This window comes from Neltuma alba, unplaced genomic scaffold, assembly GCF_004799145.2.
Source record: "Neltuma alba isolate B1F8T4 unplaced genomic scaffold, ASM479914v2 tig00011726_pilon, whole genome shotgun sequence".
NCBI classification, from domain to species: Eukaryota; Viridiplantae; Streptophyta; class Magnoliopsida; order Fabales; family Fabaceae; genus Neltuma; species Neltuma alba.
The window spans coordinates 19,110-29,039 of record NW_021636356.1 but is presented as its reverse complement, the minus strand read 5'-3'; positions in this window follow the sequence as shown (position 1 = coordinate 29,039).

The window sequence follows — 9,930 nt, the reverse complement described above, 5'->3', positions numbered from 1 at the left end:
ATGTGAATTGTGAATTATGGGTTTGATCCTGGCATCTATCTTTCCCACCATGGTTTGTATTTGTAAAATGAGTTGCTTTTCTTTTTTAAAAAATAAAAATGATAAGTGTTTTCTAAGTTTAGTACCATGGACTAGCCGTAGGCTAAGGAACAATGTCCTTGCGTTTTGGATGCGAGCTCCTGTTGTTCCCTTTTCTTTGTTGTGGCAAACAGTTTCACATAAGAAAATCAATTTTCCCATTCCTAGAAGTTAAGCACTATAAGGGTGTGTTTGGATGAAACTAAACCGTGGTTTGAAAAAGTGATTCTGGAGAATAGATTCTGAGAAGAATAGATTCTAAAAAGAATAAATGTTATGAAAAAGTGATTTTGAGAAGTGAGAGTATTTGGATAGTTGTTATCAGAAGCACTTTTTATATATACAAATTACTAAAAAAAATATAAGTTAATATGATAATTACAGAAAAAATAGATTTTATTATATATTTTAATTTGAAGGAATAAAATTGTTAATAATATATTTTTTATTAACATAATTAATAATACATAAGATAATATAATTAATAAATAATTAATATGTATATATATTTATAAAATATAAGATTAAATATGTTTATAAAAAAAATAACAAGATACATATCCTATAGGCTCTCACACTCTCCCTTTTTTCTCCAAAAGCAAAATTTTTTTGCTTTTTCCAAAACCATGGTTTTGACCCAAAACCACGGTTTGTGCAAATTGGGTGGGTGTTTGGGTGACTTATCACCCAAACGGTGCCTAAGTGTACCTTTTCTGTTCTTTACTTCATCACTCAGGTATTTGGCAAACTTGCCAAAAGTGCTTTTGAGGCTCAAACCATGGTTTGGCCTGAAAAATACCCAAACACTATTATTTTTTAAAACTATGGTTTGCCCTAAAATCATGGTTTAGCTTGTCAAAACCATGGTTTCATCCAAAGCAGAAAATTTCTGCTTGTGGACTGTGAAAATACTGCTACTACATAATTATAGTAGGTGTCAGAGGAGAGAGAAGGGCGGAGTGGATGAATTGAAGTCTCTGAGATGATGATGAAAATTCCTCACATCAATAGGCTCCTGGACGGTGAAAATTCCTTACATCCATTGTTATGTAATGAATTTCAAATTCAATTTTGCAAAAAAAAAAAAAAAAATCATGAGATTTTGTTTAAAATCTTCAAAATAAAATAATATTTTTCAGTTGGCAAAAAAATCATTTTTTAAAAACATATTTAATCTTATATATTATAAATATATGTACACATATTAATTATTTATTAATTATATTATCTTATGTATTATTAATTATGTTGGTAAAAAATATATTATTAACAATTTTATTCTTTCAAATTAAAATATATCATAAAATTTATCTTTTATATAATTATCATATTAATTTATGCCTTTTTTAGTAATTTGTATATATAAAAAGTATTTCTGATAACAATTATCCAAACACTTTCATTTCTCATAATTACTTTTTCACAAAATTTATTCTTCACAAAATCTATTCTCCAAACCATGGTTTGGTTTCATCCAAACACCCCCTCAGATTAATTTCTCACCTCTTAGAATCAATTTTGGCTCCTTTCTTTCACCTTTCCACAATCTCCTGGTATTGAAATTATTTTTGAGAGTCTAAAATTAATTTCTTCTCTTTCATTATATGTGATTCTCCCTGCTCATAAATACTCTTCTGGTTATTAATATAAGACTTATTTAACTAATTTAATTAGATTAAGAAAGTTAGGTAAGTTAGTTAATTATAAAAAATATGACACATTTTTCCTAAAATATCATAATCATCTTTCTTAATACCTCCTCTTCCTTTTCTACTTGATTATGGTTGAGAGAATATATATAGGGGTAATTTAGAGAAAATTGATAAACATGAGAAGTGAGTCTTATATTTAGGACCAAAACCAACTCAATAATTGGGTTCTATATTAAGGACCGGAGGAGTGTCACTCTTTTTGCCCATATTTATAAGAAACAATCTCCCTCATAATAATATGTCCCTGCATATAATAACAAACAAATCTTCTTTGTCTGAAATTTTAAGCTTGTCTTTTTACTTCTACCCCATTGAATATATGCCACCTATTATCTCTCTGTAATAAAATTTCACTCATTAGCTCTCATGTACTCTCTTTGCAAATAAGGACATAACTGAAAGAAATATATTTAACACATTTATTATTTTTACTAAATTTAACCAACATTTTAAATCATGTGATTTTAGTAGTAATTTCTTATAAAAGGAAACTTAGAGAATAGTTTTATTTAATCCTCTAACTCATGAAACTTGTATCCGTTCATCTTTCAATCAACCTTTCAGTTGATTAAATCATTATTCTTCATCTTTCAATCAGGGAATTAAGTTCTTGTATTTCACTATATAAACTTCGATTCCTCTAAGACTGCAACCAATCCATTCCTTTCACCAGTAATAGACTTTGATCTTTACGATTAATTATAGTGTATTGGGCTGATGAAACTGATTTCATTCGATGTGAAATCAATTTATCAATTTAATTTGCACTATAAAAAAAAACATCAAATTAGTGATGGAATTTAGTGACGAAATTTCCGTTACTAATCAAAATTTGAGACGGATTAGTGACAGATTAGCAATGAAACTTTTTCCGTTGCTAATTCCACCGTCAATAAATAATTAGTGATGGAATTCAGAATTCTGACATATTAGCAACGGAGATTAATGACAAAAAATTTTCGTCATTAATCCATCGGTATTTAGTGACGGATATTTCACAAAAATTCTGTCACAAAATAGTGATAGATTTGTGACGGAAAATTTGGTCATGAATTGATGATGAAAATTTCTGTTACTAATCCATCACAAAATTTTTTATTTTGTAAATTTAAAATACCATATGGCAAACATTAATTGCCGCCATGTGTCATGCCTATAACTGTCACCTCATCACTGGCTCCCAACTCACATTCTCCTCTCTCTCCACCATGCCACTATGTCATTCCCTCATCCACATAATCGCTCCCTGTCCATTATTCTGAGTTGCCTCATTGCCACATGTCCATTATTGTGATCCACCCATGTTATCACTAGACACCACTTCAACTCCTTCTCTCTCCCATGCAGCCACGTCATCCCATTGTCTATGTTATTACTATGTGTCTATCATTATGAGCTGCCACGTCATTGCCTTGTCCACATTATCACCACGTCAAAATTTGGCTGAATTTGTGAAGGAGTGTTGGTTCGAACCTAAGACATCTTGCACACGTGTTGAAGTCTTTGCTAGTTGAGCTGAGAAGCACCTGCAAAATTTTTATGTAAAAATAAATATATAAAATATTTTTAATAACAAATACAAATATATATAATAAATATTATATACAGAATTTAATATATAATATATAATTTAATATATTATTCTTTATTTGAATTTAATTTTTGTAATTTAGTAAAAAAATTTCTAATAATTTATATTTTTATTCAAATATTTAATGAAATAATAAGTATATCAGATATTGGAAAAATTAATCTTTTGGTCTTTCATATTTTAACTTACTTATAACTCAATCCCTAAACTTTTAACTCGTTTATAACTCAGTTCGTAATCTTTTCATATTTAATAATTTAATCGTTATCATACGTAATTTATTTTTAACCCTCAAATAATTATTCTACGTGGCGGAAAAAAATTATCTAACACTGTTAAAAACTGCACACATATGATCCAACTCAGCTCATACGTATTTAATAAATTTATTAAGCCAAAAAAGAAAAAAAATCAGCTCATCATCGTCTTCTCCTTCCTCCTTACCGTTTCAGAGCCTAATCTACTTCCTCACTCTCTCCTGGAATCTCTTCTTCCTCCTCACCTTTCCAGAGACACACATGCGAATGTACAGCATCTAAATTAATCTAAAACAAAACCAGTATGAATTATAGAAGCAATAATCTGATGGCGCTGCTTCATAATTTTGTCTAGGTCTTCTCCATTTTTGCTTCCCATGCAGACTGCATAAATCTGAAGTGATCCAATCTAGAATTACAAATTCCATAATTTCCTGTAAGAAAAACTAAAAAGTGGAGATCACCTTTGCATAGGAGCACACGATAATCTGTGCAACGTAAACTGCAATGCTTGAAGGTGGGTATCTTGGGTCTCTAGAAAGGTGAGGAGGAAGAAGAAAATAGTGAGTCGGATGTGCCTCTGCAAGAGGAAGGAGAAGACGACGAGCTGATTTTTTTTTTTTTTGCCTTAACAGCTGAGTTAGATGACACGTGTGCAATATTCAATGGGTTAAATAATTTTTTATGCCATGTAGTATAATTATTTGAGGATTAAAAGAAAAAATATGTATGATAAGGATTAAATTATTAAACGTAGAAAGATTAAGAACTGAGTTTAGCGAGTTAAAAGTTCAAGGACTGAGTTATACCGAGTCATAATTAAGGGAGTGAGTTATAAGTGAGTTAAAATTTAAAAGATCAAAAGGTTAATTTTTCTTATATATTTTTATTTTCATTTTCTTTTATAATATTTGTATTTGTTAATTTTTATAGAATATATTATTTAAAAATTATGATATATTATATTTTTATTTTAATAATCAGTTTAAAAACTAATTATTATATATTTATATTATATTTTTTGCGACGGATTTGTGACAGAAATTAGTGATGGAAAAATTTCATTACTAATTTCCACCACAAAATGTTTTGTTATGGGAATTAGTAATGGATTAGTGACAAAAATTAGTGATAGAATTTTTTGTCACTAATTTCCGTTACTAATTATTTAAAATAGAATCAGTGATGGAATAAAATTCCGTCACCAATCCGTCGCTAATTTAGCGACGGAAATTTTCTATCACTAAATTCCATCACTAATTTTAGTAACAAAATTTATGAAGAATTAGTGATGAAATAAAATTCTGTCGCTAAATTTCGTCACTAATCCCTTTTTTTTTTGGTAGTGTTGTGCTCTGTTTTTGAGTTACAATCTGACTTAGCAAGTTTAGACATGTGTTTGTCATAGGAAAAAGCTCAAACTCCTTCCCACACTAAATCTGAAAGTCCTTACCAAAATAAGACAAATAAACATTATCTAAGGCCACAAAAATGTGATTCATGTTTCTTCCCCAATTCTTATAGCTATTCTCATAAAACTTCCCATACATGCTAGAATGACTCTCATGTCCCTTCACAATCCAAGATTTAGAATCTTGATTACTCATTCTACCTTCAAAACTTAAACTTCTTACTTTTAAAATCTAATTCCTCATAAGGTTCCGTGGCTTTCTTAGCTAAGGAATTGGTTTCCCATCCTAGGCATATTTTCATGGGATTCGGGTTGTCAGCTACCTCCTCTCAACACCCCAAATTTAAGTACAATTTTTTTTTTGAAAAATCACTAAAAATTGATAACTGCACCATTTTCACTCATAAGATATCAAAATTTTATTCACTTTCTGTAGAATTTAATGATAAAAAGAAACAAGAAAAATTGGATTAGTGATAAAAATGAGGGGCAGAATTTAGTGACAAAATGGAATTCTTTTGCTAATTTGTCATTAATTCAGTGATAGACAAATTTCCATTGCTAATTCCATTGATAACAAATTGTTTTTTTTTTTTTTTGTAGTGAGGAGAAGAGAATTCAGAACAATAATGACAAAATTTAATTCACTACCATAGAAAATGTCTATGAGTGTCTATAACAAGGAGTCTGTTGAGGCGAAACATACCAAAGTGCTTATAGAACGAAACACTCCCATGGGTTAAAATTAAATCGCTCTTGTAATTGTTTTTCTGAATAGTAGTGATTATTATCTGACACAAATTTTATTCGATCAAAATGAACCTGAACTTCACATCTGAGTTGATTATGATTTGGACAAGATGAGCCCATAATCTTTAAGACTAGAACTATGACTAACCTATAATTTTCTATATGATAGAGCATTGGGACAAGAGTTGAGTAAGTTTGAATCGGGTTAAAAAAAAAAAAAAACAAGTATACTTTCAGAAAAGTCACAAATGACTGAGGCCTCAGGTCAACATTGAGACTAACTCGGGTTGAAATAGGAATGCAGGAAGTCACTCACTAAGTAATATATTCATACGTTATTATTATTTTAGTTCTCCTAGAAAGTAATCTCTTATCTGGTTTTATCTAGTTTTGTTATCATCATAATACTGAATCTAACAGGATATGTAGCTTCCTCTTGCAAATGAAGATAGCCGCTAGGATAGATAACACTGACAAGAAGTCCTACCCTAATATTCTACGGTAACACAAAATCATGTATTTAAAACGAAAGAGTTGGTCCACTGGTTCATACAATACATTTGAAAGGAAAGCGTAAGCAAGAGAAATTCACGTTTAAGACTACAAATGACCAAATCGCCTAAAGGGAGACTTATCATGCCTTTTTTCTATATCAAGTTGACACCATAGGAGAGGACTAAATCAGTAGTTAAATGGCTAGCCCATTTAGGCCCATGTTTAAAAAAAGTAGCTATATAGGCAGGCTCGGATTGACGCGCGAGCCTTTAGGTCCATTAAAAAAAAATTTTTAAATCTTTTTACACATTTTGATGTGGATAAATTAAAGCAAAAAATCTCATAAAATTCATACTTCTAATAATTAATATTAGTAAAAAAAAATGCTAAATTGTTGTCCAAATTTCCAAAATTAAACCAAATAAAGCCATTGTCCTAAACATTGTACAAAGCACAACCTAAATACTAAACAATAGCAATATCATCAATATGTCTTTCATCACTATCTACAATATTTGATTTTGCTTTACTATGAGTAGGCTCTTCTTGGGTGACAAAAACATCAAAGTTTTCTACTTCAAATGTATTTTGCTTTCAAGTTTTATGGTGCAGTTATTATTTTACGTTAATTTAAGATACATTACTATAAAAACTCATAAATTTTTAATTCAAGTTATAGAATCACAAGTTATATAATTATAAAAATACTCTCTTATTATATATATAGTTTAAAAATATTAACACATATAATATAAATCAAATAATTATCTAGAGTCTAAATTAGTTCATTTTTTAAAAGTTTTTCAATCGAACAAATCATTGTCTAAAACTAAGTAAATCAAACCGTTTTGTGAAATTCAATTTTAAAAATATAAGAATAACTAAATAATTGCAATATCATTAAAATTACAAAAAAAAAAAGAATCATATTGGCATTATATAAATAATTTTAAAAGAATAAAAAAAAACAAAACACAGGATAACCCAGTTAGGCCATCGACCCATTAGGGTCAGCTTTTTTAGGCTTGTTTCCAATTTGAAGGGCAAAATCATGCCTGACCATAGTCCCTTTTGGGCCTAAATAGCATTTTCTTAAAATCTCACCCATTTTATATACAATTGATCCTACTAGGAGATGGCTCTTCAAAGAAGAAAAGAAAAGTTTGGAAGCTTGAGAAGGGATTTTACATAAAATGCTATGAAGTTTTATGTGTTTGGTATAATGGATTAAACGGACTATGTAATGTATGTTGTGATGGATGCTTGAATGGATGGTTACTGCCACTTCGTGAGAGGTGTTGTACTATATGATCAATGATGGTATCAATGGTTTTTAGTAAAAATGGGAGTTAGAAATCAAACTTCACAAGTTCAGACAATTAAATGAGATAAAATTACTTGTAAAACCCTAACTTTGAGACTACGACTTTTATGACCTAATGATGGAATCTGGCTATAAAATTTGGTAGACTTAGATATCATATTTTAAACTTCAAATGAGGTGGTAGATCATCTGAATTGGAGTTTTATGCGAAAAGATATAATTTTTGAAATTTAGGCAAAAAGCTAGAAAATAAAAATTGACCAAATAAACAGTAATTTTTAGAAGGAAAATGGAGCCCAAATAAATTCAATATTTGATCAATGATATTTTTCCTCTATAGAGAATTGAATGAGTTTCAAATAAAACTTGAAATAATCTCATTTCAATTTTTTTAGAATTAATTATGAATTTTTAAAATTGACAATATTTTTAGGGTTACCAAATGAATAGTAACCCGAGAAAGTAATTCTTCAAAATATGGTTTTCTAAGCTTAATGTCATGCAAAGTCATTCCAATTGACATGTTTTGGCTCTATATATAGTCTAAAGTTAAGGTGTTACAACAAATAAAGAAGTTGCTATTGCATTATGGAAATTGGTATCTTGATTCAAAAGTTATTAATCACTTCACAAATGTTGTCAAAAGCTACCTTTATTATAATGACACCCAAAAGTAAGCATAATTAGCACTTATTATCAATAACTATACAATGATAATGATTAAATATATCTTTGTAAACGAATTTCATCTACAATCTTAAGTCAAATATGATAATAATATACAGTTAGATAATACATTTGTTTGTACAAGTGCTATCATTAAACTTCTTTCCCGACCCAAGAAATTCTTTTCAAAACAATATACATCTATTCTTCACTTCTTTGCTTGGCTTTCCTTCTAATAACATTTTCCCCTCATACAAAAACACCACTTCATAGTCATTCATTATATTCTTCACAATAATCTAGTCATTATCAAAAGATATGTAGTCAATCCCATTAAGAAGTATAGTAAATCCCATAGTCCACTTAACTAAATTTGCTTTACAACAGTGTAGTCATTACCATAACAAATTTGGTCAATTCCATTAGCAAATGAATCCAATTCCAATAACAAGTCAACCTCTTTGGCCTCATAGAAAAGTTGTCATTACTAATACAAATATATTCATTCACATCCTAACTGTTGTCATTTTATCACAAAACAACTAGGACTATTTACTACTCAAGTATCAGAATTTACTGCTTAGGTAATGAAATTTACTACTTATTCATGAATTAATAGAACGTAGCAGAAAATGAAGACTAACAAGATAGCAGACTTTAAGAACAAACTTCACTAAAAGCTAGTAAAAAGTTAACCAATATACTCCCAAAATTTTCAACTAAATGAACCCCATTATAGAGACAAGAAGTTAAGGCAAAATGCTGTAAAACTAGAAGATTAGTCTCTTGTAATGCTCTCAAATCTTGCATAAGGCTACTCTATTCTATGGGTGCTTCTTTCTCCCCTCTCTCTCTCCTCACTTTTACTCTACTTCTTCTCTCCACTTTAGTTATTTCTTTGTACTTGGGCATTAGTGCTGGTCTTTGACCCAAAAAGATGCTAGTAAGTACGTTTCTTTTTCTTCTTGTTGCTCGGGCCTAATCTAGAAATCCCTTAACAGGATTGCTTTGGGCCAAAGCTAGAAACTGGGAAAGGAAGCTCGCAAAAAACAAAAAATGAGAGAGAATTTGGGCATGTTATGTTTTAGCATGCACCAAACCCTTCCACAATTCATGCCCAAATGTCTTTCAGTTGGACCACCCCTCAAAGAAGAAAGAGGACCTGCAGGAAAACAAAAGATCTCTTTCTGATTCTACAACTTGAAGCGAGAGACCAATAAGAGTTAGTCTAGTTAGTAAGGAGTCAGCTCATAACTCACAAGATCGTGAGTTCGAATCCCGCCACCGATGTGAGAACCTTGTTGGTGGGCGATCTATAAGTACCTCTGTAAGTACTCTTTGAGCCTAGAGGTATGCTCTGGCTTTAGTGAGCTCCCAAAACCCAACTCACCTAAACTTTTCTGTAACAAAGAAAAAACTTGAAGGGAGAGAAAACAAAAAGGAATGAGACAAAAGATATGGAGGTAATTTATCAAAATCTGTAAATCACAATTCAATACCTATAAACTTATTTGTCCTTTGTCAAATTAGAATGACTAATTTAAAATTTTAGAATTCAAATGGTATTTATATGGGATTTTCACAAACTTAATTATTAAAATTACACATTAATTCATTTTAATAATAAGTTTTTCTTCACTTAATAA